Raw genomic sequence first — 22403 nt, forward strand, 5'->3', positions numbered from 1 at the left:
TGCAAGATCTTGTGTCCTTCAGACACTCTCCTTTTCTCCGCCAACAGCTATGGGTCAACATTCAAATTGTGGGTTAGATGTGTGCTCCTCTCCAGTGGGCCTTTCTCTTTGGCCATGGCTCCCTGTCCTCTGAAGCACCAATCGTCCAATTCTCCCATAAACCCTGTCTACACAATTCTCCCATGGTCTCTGTAACTTCTTTCTCTTTCGCTGTGGAGTGTGATTTCTAGGCTTCCGCTCCATTTATGCCATGTTTCCATTGATGTGGTCATCTTCTGGTGGTGCGGATGGCTGAAGACAAGCCTAGAGCTCCCAGACACTTCTAGAGTCGCCCTGTCCTCCAGATGCACTGTGGACTCTTATGGAGCAATAAGCAAGAAAGCATTTTTCCTCCTTGTGACGTGGTGGAAAGCAAGAGAGGATTGGGCTGTGTCATATCTGTCAGTTACAGAAAGACAACTACCATATGATTTTACTCACTCATGGGAGTAATAAACATGTGAAAAAGCAAGAAAAGGGGACAGGCAATTAGACTCCAACAAGGCACACAAAATTTGGTGTTTGTTTCAGGCAGGCTAGTCAGAATCTCCCTTTCTAAAAGTGGATCGAATGGGACTTTCAATGCAGGAAATGTGGCGGAATGGGATGTAACGTGTGTTTCCACAGTGTTTGTAGGTGAATGGTGATCAGCAATAGAGCAGCTTCATATGTCCTAAAATATCATTTTTTGCATTTTGTGAAACACACACACACACACACACACACACACACACACACACACACACACTTAAAAGACTCCCACAGGTGTCAGGGAGCAAGTGAGGAATAGGACACCAGGAAGCAAATTTCAGAGAAAATACCGTAAAAAAAAAAAAAATGCTTAGAGAATCAAAGTATCAATCCGTCCAATCTGGATACGTTAACTCCTTACCTATCGAGAATTAATTAATTAATTAATTAAACAACCTTACCTAAAGACACTACACACAAATCTGCCAGAAAATCCAAAACTGGATTGAAATGGATAAATTCCAAGACACATAGGCACTACCATGACAAGATCATGAGTCATATATATCTGACATCTTAGGTGTTGACGAAAGCTTTGGAAGCAGTCCACAAACATCTCCCAATACACAGAAAGCCAGGTTCAAATCAATTCCCTGGTCCACAATTCAAGACCTATGATGGCAATGTCGGCTTTTCTCATCTATTGGCAAAATGTAGGAAGAGGAAAGACTCTAATTGACAATGTCCAAAGACCCAATTCAGATAAGGACCTTATAGGAAACCAATTGCATACCATTTTAATCAGTAGGATAATAAAACTAGAATTCATTTCTCTTCTCTTTCTTTCTTCATCTCCATGTGAAACAGCCTATTTTGCATTCAATTCACTATTTTTTTTCTGATATTTGGCAAACCAGACTTTCATCCATCCTAAGTTTATTGACATAGTGTTCCCTGATTCTTTAATTGCATATACCACCAAGTGCTCATCTTCATATAATGCCACACCAACTGCATACCCATTAACCAGTTCCCTCTTTATAGAAGGACTTATCATCCTGAAACCCTCAGCATGGGCCCCATAGTCCTGAGTCTCTCCTGGTGTATCTCCCTCTCTGACTTCTTCTCCTTCCGTTTTCCTTACTACTATTCGTTCCCATGATATTCCTCATGGGTCACATATGAGTGAATCCATAGGATATTTCCTTTGGTCAGCTTGCATTTTCATTTGGAAATCATCTCCTTTATCATCATCTTCATAATCATCTTTATCCACTAGCCCTTAAAAGGTTATCTAAGCTCCTTCCACAGTGATGATTGGGTGGCACGGCAGGCCATCGATGTTGGCTGTTCATTTTCATCTGAATAAAGAGCGTTGCTCAACATGGCTCTCCCCATGAGTATGGCATATAGCATTAACTAATGATGACAAGGAGTGCTGAGCAGGGCTCTTTCTTTTGGCATAGCGATCATGCAGAATATCACTCTCCATGAAGGCTTTGCAACGGTGTTTAAGGAAATGTCAGTTCGAGAAGCCTTCATCCCTTAGGACTGCTGTTTCATGACAATAGCAGATAAGGACACGGAGAGCACAATGCATCTCTGCCCTAGCAATTTTCCTGAAATGGTGACTTTCCTTCCCTTCTTCCTTCCATCACCTTCCAAGCTGAGTAAGCAAAAGCACCAAAGGCAGACCTTACACCCGAGAAACCATAGAGAACAGAAGCTAAGAATGGACCCTCTCACCCAAGGATATCCAACCTCCCAGAGACCTAATGGGAGCCAAGAGGCCCCGCTGTTGTTTGAGATCTCTAGAAATGGCAGTGGAAATAGGAACACCTTGTTCTCTCTAGAGAAATATTGGTCTAAAGAATGGTAGACAGAACATCGTTTTCTTTTCTCTTTGCATAGAAATTGGAAGTGGGAAAGAAACAGAAAAGACCACTTGAGTTCATAATCAGGCTAACAAGCTTCTTTCTTGTTCCTTCCCAGCTCTTTCTACTTAAAGCCATAGGACTCATATGTCACGAGAATGGGATTGCTGCTTCAGTGCAGTCAGCTTCTGTGATGTCACAAAGCTCTGACGTCCTAGCAACCACTCCTCACCAAACCACGCCTCGTCACTTCACCTGGCTAGAGTAGTTCTGGGTCAGCCAGGAGTATCAAAATCTCTCCAAACTGTGGATCCGCCTGGGTATTTCCCCAAGAGAGTTTGTGAAGCGATTTGGGGTAACCTTCTCCATTGCCGAATTTGTAGTCTTTGGACGTGACTGTCACCACCACCCTTCTGGACTCCAGGGAAGGGTTAGAATCCACATTTCCATCTTACACATGTAAGGTCAAGAAAGGTCAAGAGTACAAGCAGCCTCACACGGGGAACTCCACGCCATACACATGTTCATGGTCCTCACACCTTATCAGAATACTTCTCTCCAGGTAAAGCGCCCCCAACCCTAAGAGGAAAGCTCAGATTTAACACACGCAACCATGTCAAAGACTTTTCTGGAGTCTTCAACTGCGAGGACACGAGTTCTTTTTGCATCTCCAGAAATCGTGCCATAAAGGCCTCTCAAAATTCCCAGCTGACCAAATATTAAAGGCAGACCCTTCACCTTAGAAGCTTAGGCCCAGGACGGACTCAACATTTGGCGCTCTCAGGAGCAAGCACAGAGCATGTTGAAAGACAACCATTCCCCACGTGAAGCCATCGCAAAAGGCTTTCAGGCCAGTTTCAGGAATACAACATGAATCCACAAAAGGTCTCTGTCTTCTCAGTATTCGAAAGGCACATTCTGTTATCTACCCTGAAGATAATTTCTTTAGGAAGAAGAGCTCATGGAGTGCCAAAAGTCTGGCACTTGAGAGAGTCTCAGGTGTGTGTGACATGCCCTCTGATGTTGTGCCTGTCCACTCTCCTGTGAGCTCGTCCTCTGCAGAGGCTCTCCTTGCCTTCCATTCAGAGTGTGTGGTGTGTGGGCCAAACATGTTGAATTTAAGCTCCATTAGTCTGGTGTGCATGTGAAACGTGAACTTAAACCCACTCCACAAAACTTATGGCCTGCTGAACTCGGTGGCCAGGTGAGAGGATGTGGGCATGGCTTTCTCCTATTCCCCTGCAGGATTTTCTGTTCTCCTGGCTAAGCAACGTGGCCTGAAGAAGGGAGTCCCAACAGAGTTCCAAGTTTGGGATTCCGTGATTGCAGGTTGGGCATCTAATGTGCTCACCGCCCTGCCTGTGGCCACTTCCCAGTCTTGATGCTGGCGGTTGTAGAGCCCAAGTATCTTTCACGCCCATCGAGGCATCTCCACCAACACTGCCCATCACGCATTCACACAAAGAAATCATAATCTTATCACGGTGTCAACAGGTATTGTCTCTGATCATATTTCCAGGCAGTCTGCACATGGTTGCTTGCTGGTGTCCTCTCCAGGAGATACACAGTGTTCTCTGGAGTCTATGTCTGCAAAGCATGCTTATCTGGAATCCCCCGGCCTCAAGACCCTTAGGTTGCAAGAACTCGTGTCCTTCAGACACTCTCCTTTTCTCCACCAACAGCTATGGGTCAACAATTAAATTGTTGTTTTCTATGGTGATCCTCTCCCCTAGGCCTTGGTCTTTGGCCATGGCTCCCTACTCTCTGAAGCATCAAACGTCCAATTCTCCCATAAGCCCTGTCTACACCCTTCCCCATGGTCTCTGTGACTTCTTCTCCCTTTCGCTGTGGAGTGTGATTTCTAGGCTACAGTTCCATTTATGCCATGTTTCCATTGAAGTGGTCATCTTCTGGTGGTGCTAATGGCTGAAGACAAGCCTAGAGCTCCCAGACACTTCTAGAGTCTCCCTGTCCTCCAGATGCACTGCGGACTCTTATGGAGCCATAAGCAAGAAGGTATTCTTGCTCCTTTTGACATGTGGTGGAAAGCGAGGGAGGATTGGGCTGGGTCATATCTGTCAGTCACAAAAAGACAACTTCTGTATGATTTTACTCACGCATGGGAGTAAAAACCATGTGAAAAAGCAAGAAAAACTGACAGGCAATTAGACCTCAACAAGGCACACAAAATTTGGTGTTTGTTCCAGGCAGGCTAGTCCGAATGTGCCTTTCTAAAATAGGATCAAATGGGACATTCAGTGCAGGAAATGTGGCCGAACGGGATGTAACATGAGTTTCCCCAGTGTTTGAAGGTGAATTGTGATCTGGAATAGAGCAGCTTCATTTCTCCTAAAATATCATTTTTTGCGTTTTGTAAATCACACACACACACACACACACACACTTAAAAGTGTCCCACAGAAGTTAGGGATCAAGTGAGGAATAGAACTCATGGAGGCAAAATTCAGAGAAAATACCATAAAAAAAATCTTAGAGAATCAAAGTATCAAACCGTTAATCTGGATACTTTAACTCCTTACCTAGAAAGAACGAATTAATTAATTATTAATTAATTATGTAATTAACTAAACAAACTTTCGTAAAGACACCTACACACAACTCTGCCAGAAAATCCAAGACCGGAGAGAAAAGGATAAATTCCAAGACACATACACACTACCATGATAAGATCATTAGTCATACATATCTTAGGTATTGAAGAAAGCTTTTGAAGCAGTCCTCAAACATCTCACAACACACAGAAAGCCAGGCTCAAATCAATTCCCCGGTCCACAATTGGAGAACATTAATGGTAATATCGGATTTTCTCATCAATTCCCAATATGTAGGAAGAGGAAAGACTCTAATTGAAAATTAGACCCAATTCAGATAAGGAGCTTAAAGGAAATTAATTGCATACCATTTTAATCAATAAGGTAATAAAACTAGAATTCATTTCTCTTCTCTTCTTTCTTCATTTCCATGTGAAACAGCCTGTTTTGCTTTCTATTCACTATTTTTTTCTGATATTCGGCAAGCCAGCCTTTCATCCATCTTACGTTTTCTGACATAGTGTTCCCTGATTATTTATTGCATATACCATCATGTTTAATTAATTAATATTAATTAATTCTTGATAGGTAAGGATTTAACGTATCCAGATTGAATGGTTTGATACTTTGTTTCTCTAAGCTTTTTGTTTTTTATGGTACTTTCTCTGAATTTTGCTTCCATGGGTCCTATTCCTCACTTGCTCCCAAACTTCTGTGGGGCTCCTTTAAGTGTGTGTTTGTGTGTGAGTGTGTGTGTGAGTGTGTGTGTGTGTGTGTGTTTCAAAAAACGCAAAAAAGTATATTTTAGGAGATATGAAGTTGCTCTATTCCAGATCACCATTCACCTTCAAACACTGTGGAAACTCACGTTTCATCCCGTTCGGCCACATTTCCTACATTGAAAGTCACATTTGATCCACTTTAAGAAAGGCAGATTCTGACTAGCCTGCCTGGAACAAACACCAAACTTTGTGTGCCTTGTTGGAGTCTAATTGCCTGTCCCTTTTTCTTGCTTTTTCACATGGTTTTTACTCCCATGAGTGTAAAATCGTATGGCCGTTGTCTTTTTGTGACTGACAGATATGACACATCCCAATCCTCTCTCGCTTTCTGCCACATGAAACAAGGAGCAAGAATGCCTTCTTGCTTATGGCTCCTTAAGAGTCCTCACTGCATCTGGAGGACAGGGAGACTCTAGCAGTGTCTGGGAGCTCTAGGCTTGTCTTCAGCCATCAGCACCACCAGTAGAAGACCACACCAATGGAAACATGGCATAAATGGATCTGAGCCTATAAATCACACTTCACAGTGAAAGAGAGAAGAAGTCACAGAGACCATGGGAGAAGGGTGTAGAAAGGGCTTATGGGACAATTGGACGGTTGGTGCTTCAGAGGGCAGGGAGGCATGGCCAAAGAAAATGGCCGAGGGGAGAGAAGCACAGTTAGAACCCACCATATGAATGTTCACCCATAGCTGTTGGCGGAGAAAAGGAGACTGTCTGAAGGACACGAGTTCTTCCAACCTAAGGGTCTTGAGGCCGGGGGATTCCAGAGCAGATTGCTTTGAAGACATAGACTCCAGAGAACACTTTGTATCTCCTGGAGAGGACACCAGCAAGGAACCAGGTGCAGACAGCCTGGAAACCATGATCAGAGACAATACCTGTTGACACCGTGATAAGATTATGATTTCTTTGTGTGCATTCATGATGGGCAGAGTTGGTGGAGATGCCTTGATGGGCACGAAAGATACTTGGGCTCTACAACCGCCAGCATCAAGACAGATGTGGCCATAGGCAGGATGGTGAACACATTAGCTGCCCAACCTGCAATCACGGAATCTCAAACCTGGAACACCGTTGGGACTGCCTTCTTCAGGCCACGTTGCTTAGTCCCAGGAGAACAGAAAATCCTGCAGAGGACTAAAAGAAAGCCCTGCCCACATCCTCTCACCTGGCCACAGAGTTCAGCTGGCCTTAAGTTTTGTGGAGCGGGTTTAAATTCATGTTTCACAGGCACACTAGACCCACGAAGCTTAAACTCAACATATTTCGCCCAGACACCACACACTCTGAATGGAAAGCAAGGAGTGCCTCTGTAAAAGACGAGTCCACAGGAGAGTGGACATCCACAACACAACACCAGAGGGCATGTCACACACACCTGAGACTCTCTCAAGTGTCCGCCTTTGGGCACTCCATGAGCTCTTCTTCCTAAAGAAATTATCTTCAGGGTAGATAACAGAATGCGCCTTTTGAATACAGAGAAGACAGAGACCTTTTGTGGATTCACGTTGTATTCCTGAAACTGGCCCGAAAGCCTGTTGTGATGGCTTCATGTGGGGAACGGTTCTCTTCCAACATGCTCTGCGCTTGCTCCTGTGAGCTCCAAACAGATGAGTTCGACCTGTGCCTCAGCTTCTAGGGTGTAGGGTCTGCGTTTAATATTTGGTCAGGTTGGAATTTTGAGAGGGCTTTATGGGACGATTTCTGGAGATGCAAGAAGAACTCGTGTCCTCGCAGTTGAAGACTCCAGAAATGTCTTTGGCATGGTTGCGGGTGTTAACTCTGAGCTTTCCTCTTAGGGTTGGGGCGCTTTTCCTGGACAGAAGCATCCTGATAAGGTGTGAGAACCATGAACATGTGTATGGTGTGGAGTTCCCCGTGTGAGGCTGCTTGTACTCCTGACACTTTCTTGACCTTACATGGGTAAGATGGAATTGTGGATTCTTGTCCTTCTCTGGAGTCAAGAGGGGTGGTGCTGACAGTCACGTCCAAAGACTACCAATTCGGCCATGGAGAAGCTGACCCCAAATCGCTTCACAAACTCTCTTGCGGCTCCAGCCGTTTGGAGTGATTTTGATACTCCTGGCTGACCCAGAACTACTCCAGCCAGGTGAAGTGATAAGGCGTGGTTTGGTGAGGAGTGGTTGCTATGACCTCAGAACTTTGTGACATCACAGAAGCTGACTTCACTGAAGCAGCAATCCCATTCTCATGACATATGAGTCCTATGGCTTTAAGTAGAAAGACCTGGGAAGGAGCAAGAAAGAGCCATGTTAGCCTCATCCTGAACTCAGGTGGTCTTTTCTGTTTCTTTCCCACTTCCCCTTTCTTTACAAAGAGAAAAGAAAATGATGTTTGTATACCATTCTTTAGACCAACATTTCTCCAGAGAGAGCAAGGTGTTCCTATTTCCACTGCAATTTCTAGAGATCTCAATCAACAGTGAGGCCTCTTGGCTCCCATTAGGTCTCTGGGAGGTTGGATATCCTTGGGTGAGAGGCTTCATTCTTGGCTTCTGTTCTCTATGTTTTCTCGGGTGTAAGGTCAGACTTTGGTGCTTGCTCAGCTTGGAAGGTGATGGAGGAAGAATAGAAGGAAAGTCACCATATCAGGAAAATTGCCAGGGCAGGGATGCATTGTGCTCTCCGTGTCCTTATCTGCAATTGTTCTGAAACAGTAGTCCTAAGGGATGAAGGCTTGTCGACCTGAAATTACCTTAAACACCGTTGCAAAAGCTTCATGGATAGTGAAATTCTGCATGATCGCTACCCCGAAAGAAAGAGCCCTGGACAGCAGTCTTTGTCATCATTAGTTAATGCTACATGCCATAGTCATGGGGAGAGCCATGTTGAGCAAAGCTCTTTATTTGGATGAAAATGAACGGCCAACATTGATGGCCTGCCATGCCCACTCTAGCATCACTTTGGAAGGAGCCGAGATACCCTTTTAAGGGCTAGTGGATAAAGATTATTATGAAGATTATGATAAAGAAGATGATTTCCAAATGAAAATGCAAGCCGACCAACGGAAATATCCTATGGCTTCACTCATTTGTGGCCCATGAGGAATACCATGGACATGAGTAGTAGTAAGTGAAAACGGAAGGAGAAGAAGTCAGACTGGGAGACACACCAGGAGAGACTCAGGACTTTGGAGACCAAGCTGAGGGTTACAGGAGTATAAGTCCTGCCATAAATAGGGAACTGGTTCATGGGTATGGATGTGGTGGGGCATTATATGAGGATGAGTACCTGGTGGTACATGCAATTAAAGAATCAGGGAACAGTATGTCAAAAATCGTAGGATGGATGAAAGGCTGGCTTGCCGAATATCAGACAAAAATAGAGAATAGAAAGCAAAACAGGCCGTTTCACATGGAGATAAAGAAAGATAGAGAAGAGAAATGAATTCCAGTTTTATTATTATGTTACTGAATAAAATTGTATGCAATTGGTTTCCTATATGATCATTAACTGAATTGGGTCTTTGGACATTGTCAATTCGAGCCTTTCCTCTTCCTACATTTTGGGAATCGATGAGAAAAGTAGACATTACCATTAAAGGTCTCTAATTGTGGACCAGGGAATTCATTTGAACTTGGCTTTCTGAGTGTTGGGAGATGTTTGAGGACTGCTTCAAAAGTTTTCGTCAACACCTAAGATGTCAGATATGTATGACTCATGATTTTGTCATGGTAGTGCATATGCACCTTGGAATTTATCCTTTTCTCTCTGATCTTGGATTATCTGGCAGAGTTGTGTGTATGTGTTTTTAGGCAATGTTGTTTAATTAATTTATTTATTATTTAATTATTTCTTGATTGGTAAGGAGTTAACGTATCCAACTGAGCCACCCAGGCGCCCCCCCCTTTTTTTTAAGATTTTATTTATTTGAGAGAGAGACAATGAGAGACAGCATGAGAGGGGAGAAAGTCAGAGGGAGAAGCAGACTCTCCATGGAGCAGGGAGCCCGATGCAGGACTCGATCCCAGGACTCTGGGATCATGACCGGAGCTGAAGGCAGTCGCTTAACCAACTGAGAGGAGTTAACGTATCCAGATTGGACGGTTTGATACTTTGTTTCTCTAAGCATTTATTTTCTTTTTACGGTACTTTCTCTTAATTTTGCTTCTATGAGTCCTATTCCTCAATTTCTCCCTAACTTCTGTGGGACTCTTTTAAATGTGTGTGTGTTTATGTGTGTGTGTGTGTGTGTTTGTGTGTGTGTGTGTGTGTTTCACCAAACACAAAAAAATGATATTTTAGGGAATATGAAGCTGATCTATTCCAGATCACCATTCATTTTCCAACAATGTGGAAACTCACATTCCATCCCGTTTGAACATTTCCTGCATTGAATGTTCCATTTGATCCACTTTTAGAAAGGGAGATTCTGACTAGCCTGCCTGGAACAAACACCAAATTTTGTGTGCCTTTTGGAGTCTAATTACCTGTCCCTCTTTCTTGCTTTTTCACATGTTTTTCTTTACTCCCATGAGTGAGTAAAATCGTATGGTAGTTGTCTTTCTTGGCTGACAGATATGACACAGCCCAATCCTCTCTCGCTTTCCACACATGTCCCATGGAGCAAGAATGCTTTCTTGCTTATGGCTCCATAAGAGTCCGCAGTGCCTCTGGAGGACAGGGAGATTCTAGAAGTGTCTGGGAGCTCAAGGCTTGTCTTCAGCCATCAGCACCACCAGAAGATGACCATATCAATGGAAATATGGCATAAATGGACCTGAAGCCTAGAAATCACATTCCACAGTGAAAGAGAGAAGAAGTAACAGAGACCATGGCAGAATTGTGTAGACAGGGCTTAAGGGTGAATTGGACGGTTGGTGCCTCAGAGGGCAGGTAGCCATGGCCAAAGACAAAGGCCCAGGGGAGAGCAGCACACTTAGATCCGACAATTTGAATGTTGACCCATAGGTGTTGGCAGAGAAAAGGAGAGTGTCTGAAGGATACGAGTTCTTGCAACCTACGGGTCTTGAGGCCAGGGTATTGCAGATCAGCATGCTTTGCAGACATATACTCCAGAGAACACTGTGTATCTCCTGGAGAGGACTCCAGCAGGCAACCAGGTGCAGACAACCTGGACCATGATCAGAGACAATAGCTGTTGACACCGTGATAAGATTATGATTTCTTTGCGTGAATTCGTGATTTGCAGTGTTGGTGGAGATGCCTCGATGGGCACAAAAGATATTTGGGCTCTCCAACCGCCAGCATCAAGACTAAGAATTGGCCACAGGCAGGACGGTGAGCACATTAGCTGCCCAATCTGCAATCACAGAATCCCAAACCTGGAACACTATTGGGACTGCCTTCTTCAGGCCACGTTGCTTAGTCCCAGGAGAACAGAAAATCCTGCAGGGGACTAGAAGAAAGCCCTGCCCACATCCTCTCACCTGGCCACAGAGTTCAGCAGGCCTTAAGTTTTGTGAAGTGGATTTAAGTTCACGTTTCACAGGCACACCAGACCCATGAAGCGTAAACTCACCATATATGGCCCAGACACCACACACTCTGAATGGAAGACAAGGAGAGACTCTGCAGAGGATGAGCCCACAGGAGAGTGGACATCCACAACACAACACCAGACGGCATGGCACACACACCTGAGATTCCCTCAAATGCCAGCCCTTTGGCACTCCATGAGCTCTTTTTTCTAAAGAATTATCTTCAGGGTAGATAACAGAATGCACATTTCAAATACAGAGAAGACCGAGACCTTTTGTAGATTCACGTTTTATTCCTGAAACTAGCCCGAAAGCCTGTTGGGATGTCTTCACGTGGGGAAAGGTTGTGTTGTGGATGTCCACCCTCCTCTGGGCTCATCCACTGCAGAGGCTCTCCTTGCCTTCCATTCAGAGTGTATGGTGTCTGGGCCAAATATGTTGAGTTTAAGCTTCGTGTGTCTGGTGGGCCTTTGAAACGTGAACTTAAACCCACTCCACAAAACATAAGGCCTGCTGAACACTGTGGCCAGGTGCGAGGATGTGGGGTGGGCTTTCTTCTAGTCCCCTGCAGGACTGGGTCTAAGCAACGTGGCCTGAAGAAGGCAGTCCCAATAGTGTTCCAGATTTGGGATTCCGTGGTTACAGGTTGGGCAGCTAATGTGCTCACTGTCCTGCCTGTGGCCACTTCTCAGTCTTGATGCTGGCGGTTGTAGGACCCAAGTATCTTTCGCGCCCATCGAGGCAACTCCACCAACACTGCCCATCACGAATGCACACAAAGAAATAATAATCTTTCCACGGTGTCAACATGTATTGTCTCTGATCATGGTCCAGGTTGTCTGCACCTGGTTGCTTGCTGGTGTCCTCTCCAGGAGATACACAGTGTTCTCTGGGGTCTATGTCCGCAAAGCATGCTGATCTGGATTCCACCGGCCTTAAGACCCTTAGGTTGCAAGAACTCGTGTCCTTCAGACACTCTCCTTTTCTCCGCCAACAGCTATAGGTCAACATTCCAATTGTGGGTTCAAAGTGTGCTCCTTTCCCCTGGGCCTTTGTCTTTGGCCATGGCTCCTTGCCCTCTGAAGACCCAACCGTCCAATTCTCCCATAAGGCCTGTCTACCCAATTCTCCTATGGTCTCTGTAACTTCTTCAATCTTTCGCTGTGGAGTAAAAAAACTCATGGGAGTAAAAATACATGTGAAAAAGCAAGAAAAAGGGAAAGGTAATTAGATTCCAACGAGGCACACAAAATTTGGTGTTTGTCCAGGCAGGCTAGTCAGAATCTGCCTTTCTAAAAGTGGACCAAATGGGACATTCAATGCAGGAAATGTGGCCGAACAGGATGTAACGTGAGTTTCCACAGTGTTTGAAGGTGAATTGTGTTCTGGAATAGAGCAGCTTCATATCTCCTAAAATATCATTTTTTGCGTTTTGTGAAACACACAAACACACATACAATTAAAGGAGTCCCACAGAAGTTAGGGAGCAAGTGAGGTATAGGACTCAAGGAAGCATAATACAGAGCAAGTACCATAGGAAAAAAAAAAAAACTTAGAGAATCAAATTATCAAACCGTCCAATCTGAATACATTATCTCCTTACCTATCAAGAATTAATTAATCAATTAATTAATAATTAAACAACCTTAGGTAAAGACACCTACACAAAACTCTGCCACATAATCCAAGACCGGGGAGAAAAGAATAAATTCCAAGACTCATAAGCACTACCATGAGAAGATCATGAGTCATACATATCTGATGTCTTATGTGTTGATGAAAGCTTTTGAAGCAATCCTCAAACATCGCCCAACACACAGAAAGCCAGGTTCAAATCAACTCCCTGGTCCACAATTCGAAACCTTTAATGGTAATGTCGGCTTTTCTCATCTATTCCCAAAATGTAGGAAGAGGAAAGACTCTAATTGACAATGTCGAAAGACACAATTCAGAAAAGGACCATATAGGAAACCAATTGCATAACATTTTATTCAGTAAGATAATAAAACTAGATTGCTTTCTCTTCTCTTTCTTTCTTCATCTCCATGTGAAACGACGTTTTTGGCTTTCTACTCACAATTTTTACGGATATTCGGCAAGTCAGCCTTTCATCCATCCTACGTTTTTTGACATAGTGTTCCCTGATGCTTTAATTGCATATACCACCAGGTACACATCCTCATATAATGCCAGACCACTTCCATACCCATGAACCAGTTCCTTCTTTATAGAAGGACTTATCCTCCTGTAACCCTCAGCTTGGTCCCCAAACTCTTGAGTCTCTCCTGGTTTGTCTCCCTGTCTGACTTCGTCTCTTTCCGTTTTACCTTACTAGTACTCATGTCCATGATATTCCTCATGGCCCATATATGAGTGAAGCCATAAGATATTTCCCTTGTTCGGCTTGCTTTTCGTTTGGAAACCATCTTCTTTATCATCATCTTAATAATCTTTATCCACTAGAACTTAAAAGGGTATCTCAGCTCCTTCCACAGTGATGCTAGAGGGGGCAAGGCAGGCCATCGATGTAGCCCCTTCATTTTCATCTGAATAAAGAGCATTGCTCAACATGGCTCTCCCCATGATTTTGGCATGTAGCATTAACTAATGATAACAAAGAGTGCTGACCAGGGCTCTTTGTTTCGGGGTAGCGATCATGCAGGATTTCACTCACCATGAAGCATTTTCAATGGTGTTTAAGGTAATTTCAGTAGAGACAAGCCTTTATCCCTTAGGACTGCTCTTTCAGGACACTAGCAGATAAGGACACGGACAGCAAAACACAACAGTGCCCTGGCAATTTTCCTGGAATGGTGACTTTCCTTCCCTTCTTCCTTCCATCACCTTCCAAGCTGACGAAGCACCAAAGGATGACTTTACACCCGAGAAACCATAGAGAACAGAAGCTAAGAATGGAACCTCTCACCCAATAATATCCAACCTCCCAGAGACAAAATGGTGCCAAGAGGCCTCGCTGTTGATTGAGATCTCTAGAAATTGCAGTGGAAATAGGAACACCTTGCTCTCTCTGGAGAAATGCTAGTCTAAAGAATGGTAGACAGAACATCGTTTTCTTATCTCTTGTATAGAATGTGGAAGTTGGCAAGAAACAGAAAAGCCCCCCTGAGTTCATGTTCAGGCTAAAACGGTCCTTTCTTGTTCCTTCCCAGGTCTTTCTACTTAAAGCCATAGGACTCATATGTCACGAGAATGGGATTGCTGCTTCAATGCAGTCAGCTTCTGTGATGTCACAAAGCTCACAGGTCCTAGCTACCACTCCTCACCAAACCACGCCTCATCACGTCACCTGGCTAGAGTAGTTCTGGGTCAGCCAGGAATATAAAAATCACTCCAAACCGCTGGAGCCGCCTGGGTATTTCCACAAGAGAGTTTGTGAAGCCATTTGGTGTCACTTCTCCATGGCCGAATTTGTAGTCTTTGGACGTGACTGACACCACCACCCATCTGGACTGGGGGAAGGGCAAGCACCCACAATTGCATATTACCCATGTAAGGTCAAGAAGGAGTCAGGAGTACAAGTGGCCTCACCTGGGGAACTCCACGCCATACACATGTTCATGGTCCTCACATCTTATCAGGATGCTCCTGTCCAGGAAAGCGCTCCCAACGCTAAGAGGAAAGCTCAGAGTTAACACCCACAACCATACCAAAGACATTTCTGGAGTCTTCAACTGTGAGGACAAGAGATCTTCTTGCATCTCCAGAAATCATGCCATAAATGTCTCCCAAATTTCCCACCTGACCAAATATTAAAGGCAGACCCTACACCCTAGAAGTTTAGGCCCAAGTCGCACTCATCTATTTGGAGCTCACAGGAGCAAGCACGGAGCATGTTGGAAGAGAACCAAACTCCACGTGAAGCCATTGAAACAGCCTTTTGGACCAGTTTCAGGAATACAACGTGAATCTATAAAAGGTCTCTGTCTTCTCTGTATACGAAACACGCATTCTGTTATCTACCCTGAAGATAATTCCTTTAGAAAGTAGAGGTCATGGATTGCCCAAGGGCTGGCACTTGAGAAAATGTCAGATGTGTGTGCCATGCCCTCTGGTGTTGTGTTGTGGCTGTCCACTCTCCTGTGGGATCGTCCTATGCAGACGCTCTCCTTCCATTCCATTCAGAGTGTGTGGTGTCTGGGCCAAATATGTTGAGTTTAAACTTCGTAGGTCTGGTGTGCCTGTGAAACGTGAACTTAAACCCACTCCACAAAACTTAAGGCCTGCTGAACTCTGTGGCCAGTTGAGGGCATGTGGGCCAGGCTTTTTCAGGTCCCCTGCAGGATTTTCTGTTCTCCTGGGACTAAGCAACGTGACCTGAAGAAGGCAGTCCCAACAGTGTTCCAGGTTTGGGATTCCGTGATTGCAAGTTGGGCAGCTAAATAGCTCACCGTCCTGCCTGTGGCCACTTCTCAGTCTTGATGCTGGCGGTTGTAGAGCCCAAGTATCTTTCGCGCCCATCGAGGCAGCTCCACCAACACTGCCCATCATGAATGCACACAAAGAAATCATAATCTTACCACGGTGTCAACAGATATTGTCTCTGATAATGGTTTCCATGCTCTCTGCACCTGGTTGCCCGCTGGTGTCCTCAACAGGAGATACACAGTGTTCTCAGGATTCTATGTCTGCAAAGCATGCTGATCTGAAATCTCCCGGCTTCAAGACCCTTAGGTTGCAAGAACTCGTGTCCTTCAGTCACTCTCCGTTTCTCTGCCTACAGCTATGGGTCAACATTCAAATTGTGGGTTCTAAGGTGCTCCTCTCCAGTGGGCCTTTGTCTTTGGCCATGGCTCCCTGCCCTCTGAAGCACCAACCGTCCAATCCTCCCATAATCCCTGTCTACGCAATTCTCCCATGGTCTCTGTGACTTCTCTCTTTCGCTGTGGAGTGTGATTTCTAGGCTTCAGGTCCATTTATACCATGTTTTCACTGATGTGTTCAATTTCTGGTAGTGCTGATGGCAGAAGATAAGCCTAGAGCTCCCAGACACTTCTAGAGTCTCCCTGTCCTCCAGATGCACTGCAGACACTTATGGAGCCATAAGCAAGTAGGCATTCTTGCTCCTTGTGACATGTGGTGGAAAGAAAGAGAGGATTGGGCTGTGTCCTATCTGTTAGTCACAGAAAGACAATGACCATACAATTTTTCTCACTCATGGGAGTAAAAAACATGTGAAAACGCAAGAAAAAGGGACAGGCAATTAGATTCCAACAGGGTACACAAAATATGTTGTTTGTTCCAGGCAGGCTAGTCAGAATCTGCCTTTGTAAAAGTGGATCAAATGGGACATTCAATTCAGGAAATGTGGCTGAACGGGATGTAACTTGAGTTTCCACAGTGTTTGAAGGTGAATGGTGATCTGGAATAGAGCAGCTTCATATCTCCTAAAATATCATTTTTTTTTTTTTTTTTGCGTTTTGTGAAACACACACACACTTAAAAGAGTCCCACAGAAGTTAGGGAGCAAGTGAGGAATAGGACTCATGGAAGCAAATTCAGAGAAAGTACCATAAGAAACAAAAAGCTTAGGGAATCAAAGTATGAAACCGTCCAATCTGGATACGTTAAACCCTTACCTATCAAGAATTAATTAATTAATTAATTAATTAATTAATTAATTAAACAACCTTACCTAAAGACACCTACACACAACTCTGCAAGAAAATCCAAGACTGGAGAGAAAAGGATAAATTCCAAGACACATACGCACTACCATGATAAGATCATGAGTCATACATATCTGACGTCTTAGGTGTTGACGAAAGCTTTCGAAGCAGTCCTCAAATATCTCCCAACACACAGAAAGCCAGGTGAAAATCAATTACCTGGTCCACAATTCGAGACCTTTAATGGTAATGTCGGCTATTCTCATCTACTCACAAAATGTAGGACGTGGGAAGACTCTAATTGTAAATGTCCAAAGACCCAATTCAGAAAAGGACCTTATTGGAAACCAGTTGCATACCATTTTAATCGGTAAGATTATAAAAGTAGAATTCATTTCTCTTCTCTTTCTTTCTCCATCTGCATGTGAAACAGCTTGTTTTGCTTTCTATTCACTATTTTTTTCTGACATTTGGCAAGCTAGGCTTTCTTCAATCCTATGTTTTTTGACACAGTGTTCCCTGATTCTTTAATTGCATATACCACCAAGTACTCATCTTCATATAATGACACACCACCTCCATACCCATGAATCTGTTCCCTCTATATGGCAGGACTTATCCTCCTGTAACCCTCAGCTTGGTCCCCAAAGTCCTGAGTCTCTCCTGGTGTGTCTCCCTGTCTGACTTCTTCTCCGTCCGTTTTCCCGTTCTACTACTCAAGTCCATGATATTCCTCATGGGCCACATATGAGTGAAGCTGTAGGATATTTCCCTTCTTCGGCTTGCATTTTCATTTGGAAATCATCCTCTTTATCACCAACTTGATAATTATCTTTATCCACTAGGCCTTAAAAGTGTATCATGGTTCCTTACACAATGATGCTAGAGTGGGCATGGCAGGCCATCGATGTTGGCCATTCATTTTCATTTGAATAAAGAGGGTTGCTCAACATGGCTCTCCCCATGACTATGGCATGTAGCATTAACTAATGATGAAAAGGAGTGCTGACCAGGCCTCTTTCTGTCGGGGTAGCCATCATGAAGAATTTCACGCTCCATGAAGCCTTTGCAACGGTGTTTAAGGTAATGTCAGGTCAACAAGCCTTCATCCCTTAGGACTGCTGTTTCAGGACAATAGCAGATAAGGACACGGAGAGCACAACGCATCCCTGCCCTGGCAATTGTCCTGGAATGGTGACTTTCCTTCCCTTCTTCCTTCCATCACCTTCAAGCTGAACAAGCACAAAAGGGAGACCTTACACCTGAGAAACCATAGAGAACAGAAGCTAAGATTGGACCCTCTCACCCAAGGATATGCAACCTCCCAGAGACCTAATGGGAGCCAAGAGGCCTCGCTGTTGATTGAGATATCTAGAAATGACATCGTTTTCTTTTCTCTTTGTATAGAAAGTGGATGTGGGAAAGAAACAGAAAAGACCCCTTGAGTTCATGATCAGACTAACAGGGCTCTTTCTTGTTCCTTCCCAGATCTTTCTACTTAAAGCCATAGGACTCCTATGTCATGAGAATGGGATTACTGCTTCAGTGAAGTCAGCTTCTGTGATGTCACAAAGCTCTGAGGTCCTAGCAACCACTCCTCACCAAACTACTCCTCATCACTTCAACTGGCTGGAGTAGTTCTGGGTCAGCCAGGAGTATCAAAATCACTCCAAACCGCTGAAGCCGCCTGAGTATTTCCCCAAGAGAGTTTGTGAAGCGATTTGGGGTCACCTTCTCCATGGCCGAATTTGTAGTGTTTGGACGTGACTGTCACCACCACCCCTTTGGACTCCGGGGAAGGGCAAGAATCCAAAATTCCATCTTACCCATGTAAGGTCAATAAAGGGTCAGGAGTACAAGCAGCCTCACATGGGGAACTGCATGCAATACACATGTTTAATGGTTCTCACACCTTATCAGGATGCTTCTGTCCAGGAAAAGCCCCCCCCCCCAACCCTAAGAGGAAAGCTCAGAGTTAACACCCGCAACCATGCCAAAGACTCCATTTCTGGAGTCTTCAACTGCAAAGACATGAGTTCTTCTTGCATCTCCAGAAATCGTGCCATAAATGCCTCCCAAATTTCCCACCTGACCAAATATTAAAGGCAGACCCTACACCCAAGAAGCTTAGGCCCAGGACGGACTCATCTGTTTGGAGCTCACAGGAGCAAGCACGGAGCCTCTTGGAAGAGAACCAATTCACACGGGAATCCTTTGGAATAGGCTTTCGGGCAAGTTTCAGGAATACAACATGAATCTACAAAAGGTCTCTGTCTTCTCTGTATTTTAAACCTGCCTTCTCTTATCTACCCTGAAGATAATTTCCTTGGGAAGGAGAGTTCATGGAGAGCCAAGGGCTGGCACTTGAGAGTCTCAGGTGTGTGTGCCATGCCCTCTGGTGTTGTGTTGTGGCTGTCCACTCTCCTGTTGGTTCGTCCTTTGCAGAGGCACTCCTTGCTTTCCATTCAGAGTGTGTGGTGTCTGGCCAAACATGTTGAGTTTAAGCTTCGTGGATCTAGTGTGCCTGTGAAACATGAACTTAAACCCACTCCACAAAACATAAGGCCTGCTGAACTCCGTGGCCAGGTGAGAGGATGTGGGCCGGGCTTTTTCTGGTCCCCTGCAGGATTTTCTCTTCTCCTGGGACTAAGCAACGTGGCCTGAAGAAGGCAGTCCCAACGGTGTTCCAAGTTTGGGATTCCGTGATTGCAGGTTGGGCAGCTAATGTGCTCACTGTCCTTCCTGTGGTCACTTCTCAGTCTCGATGCTGGCGGTTGTAGAGTCCAAGTATGTTTCATGCCCATCGAGGCAGCTCCACCAACACTACCCATCATGAATGCATACAAAGAAATCATAATCTTAGCACGGTGTCAACAGGTATTTTCTCTGACCAAGGTTTCCAGACTGTCTGCACCTGGTTGCTTGCTGGTGTCCTCTCCAGGAGATACACAGTGTTCTTGGAGTCTATGTTTGCAAAACGTGCTGATCTGGAATCCCCCGGCCTCAAGACCCTTAGGTTGCAAGAACTCGTGTCCTTCAGACAGTCTCCTTTTCTCCGCCAACACCTATGTGTCAACATTCAAATTGTGGGTTCTAAGGTGCTCCTCTCTCCTGTGCCTTTGTCTTTGGCTATGACTCCCTGCCCTCTGAAACACCAACCGTCCAATTCTCCCATTATCCCTGTCTACGTAATTCTCCCATGGTCTCTGTGACTTCTTCTCTCTTTCGCTGTGGAGTGTGATTTCTAGGCTTCAGGTCCATTTATACCATGTTTTTACTGATGTGGTCAATTTCTGCGGGTGCTGATGGCAGACAATAAGCCTAGAGCTCCAGACACTTCCAGAGTCTCCCTGACCTCCAGATGCATTGCGGACTCTTATGGAGCCATGAGCAAGAAGGCATTCTTGCTCCTTGTGACATGTGGCGGAACGCAAGAGAGGATTGAGCTGTGTCATGTCTGTCAGTCACAGAAAGACAACGACCATACAATTTTACTCACGCATGGGAGTAAAAAACATGTGAAAAAGCAAGAAAAACGGACAGGCAATTAGACTCCAAAAAGGCACACAAAATTTGGTGTTTGTTTCAGGCAGGCTAGTCAGAATCTGCCTTACTAAAAGTGGATGAAATGGGACATTCAAGGCAGGAAATGTTGCCGAATGGGATGTAACGTGAGTTTTCACAGTGAAGGTGAATTGTGATCTGGAATAGAGCAGCTTCATATCTCCTAATATATCATTTTTTGCGTTTTTTGAAACACACACTCAAACACACACAAACACACAAACACACACACACACACACACTTAAAAGAGTCCCACAGAAGTCAGGGAGAAAGTGAGGAATAGGACTCAAGTAAGCAAAGTTCAGAGAAAGTACCATAAAAAACAAAATCTTAGAGAAACAAAATATCAAATTGTCCAATCTAGTTACGTTAACACTTACCTATCAAGAATTAATTAATTAATTTATTTATTTATTAAACAACCTTACATAAAGACACCTACACACAACTCTGCCAGAAAATCCAAGACCAGAGAGAAAAGGATAAATTCCAAGACACATATGCACTACCATGACAAGATCAGGAATCATACATATCTGATGTCTTAGGTGTTGACAAAACTTTTGAAGCATTCCTCAAACATCTCCCAACACACAGAAAGCTAGGTTCAAATCAATTCCCTTGTCCACAATTCGAGACCTTTAATGGTAATGTCGGCTTTTCTCATCTACTCACAAAATGTAGGAAGAGGGAAGACTAATTTACAATGTCCAAAGACCCAATTCATATAAGGACCTTAGAGGAAACCAATTGCATACAAAGACTATCAATTCAGCCATGGAGAAGGTGACCCCAAATCGCTTCACAAACTGTCTTGGCGAAATCCCCAGGCGGCTCCAGCGGTTTGGAGTGATTTTGATACTCCTGAGTGACCCAGAACTACTCCAGCCAGGTGAAGTGATGAGGCGTGGTTTGGTGAGTTGTGGTTGCTAGTACCTCAGAGCTTTGTGACATCACAGAAGCTGACTGCACTGAAGCAGCAATTCCATTCTCATGACATAGGAGTCCTATGGCTTTAAGTAGAAAGATCTGGGAAGGAACAAGAAAGAGCCCTGCTAGTCTGATCATGAACTCAGGTGGACTTTTCTGTTTTTTTGTTTTTTTGTTTTTTTTTTTTGTTTTTTTTTTCCCCACTTCCACTTTCTATACAAAGAGAAAACAAAAGGATGTTCTGTATACCATTCTTTAGACAAACATTTCTCCAGAGGGAGCAATGTGTTCCATTTTCCACTGCAATTTCTAGAGATTTAAGTCAACAGCGAGGCCTCTTGGCTCCCATTAGGTCTCTGGGAGGTTGGATATCCTTGGGTGAGAGGGTCCATTCTTAGCTTCTGTTCTGTATGTTTTCTCGGGTGTAAGGTCTGCCTTTGGTGCTTGGTCACCTTGGAAGGTGATGGAAGGAAGAATGGAAGGAAAGTCATCATTTCAGGAAAATTGCCAGGGCAGGGATTCATTGTGCTCTCTGTGTCCTTATCAGCTGTTGTCCTGAAACAGCAGTCCTAAGGGATGAGGGCTTGTCGACCTGACATTCCCTTAAACAGCGTGGCAAAGCTCCATGGAGAGTGAAATTCTGCATGATTGCTACCCGGAAAGAAAGAGCCCTATTCAGCACTCTTTGTAATCATTAGTTAATGCTACATGCCATAGTCATGGGGAGAGAAATGTTGACCAACTCTCTTTATTCGGATGAAAATGAATGGCCAACATCAATGGCCTGCCATGCCCACTTTAGCATCACTGTGGAAGGAGCCGAGATAACCTTTAAGGGTTAGTGGATAAAGGCGATTTTGAAGATGATGATAAAGAAGATGAATTTAAATGAAAATTCAAGTATACCAAGTGATATATCCTATGGCTTCACCCATATGTGGCCCATGAGGAATATCATAGACATGAGTAGTAGTAAGGAAAAATGGAAGGAGAAGAAGTCAGACAGGGAGACACCACAGGAGAGACTCAGGACTTTGGGGACCAAGCTGAGGGTTACAGGAGGATAAATCCTGCCATAAAGAGGGAACTGGTTCATGGGT

Source organism: Meles meles, chromosome Y, assembly GCF_922984935.1.
Source record: "Meles meles chromosome Y, mMelMel3.1 paternal haplotype, whole genome shotgun sequence".
Lineage (NCBI taxonomy): Eukaryota > Metazoa > Chordata > Mammalia > Carnivora > Mustelidae > Meles > Meles meles.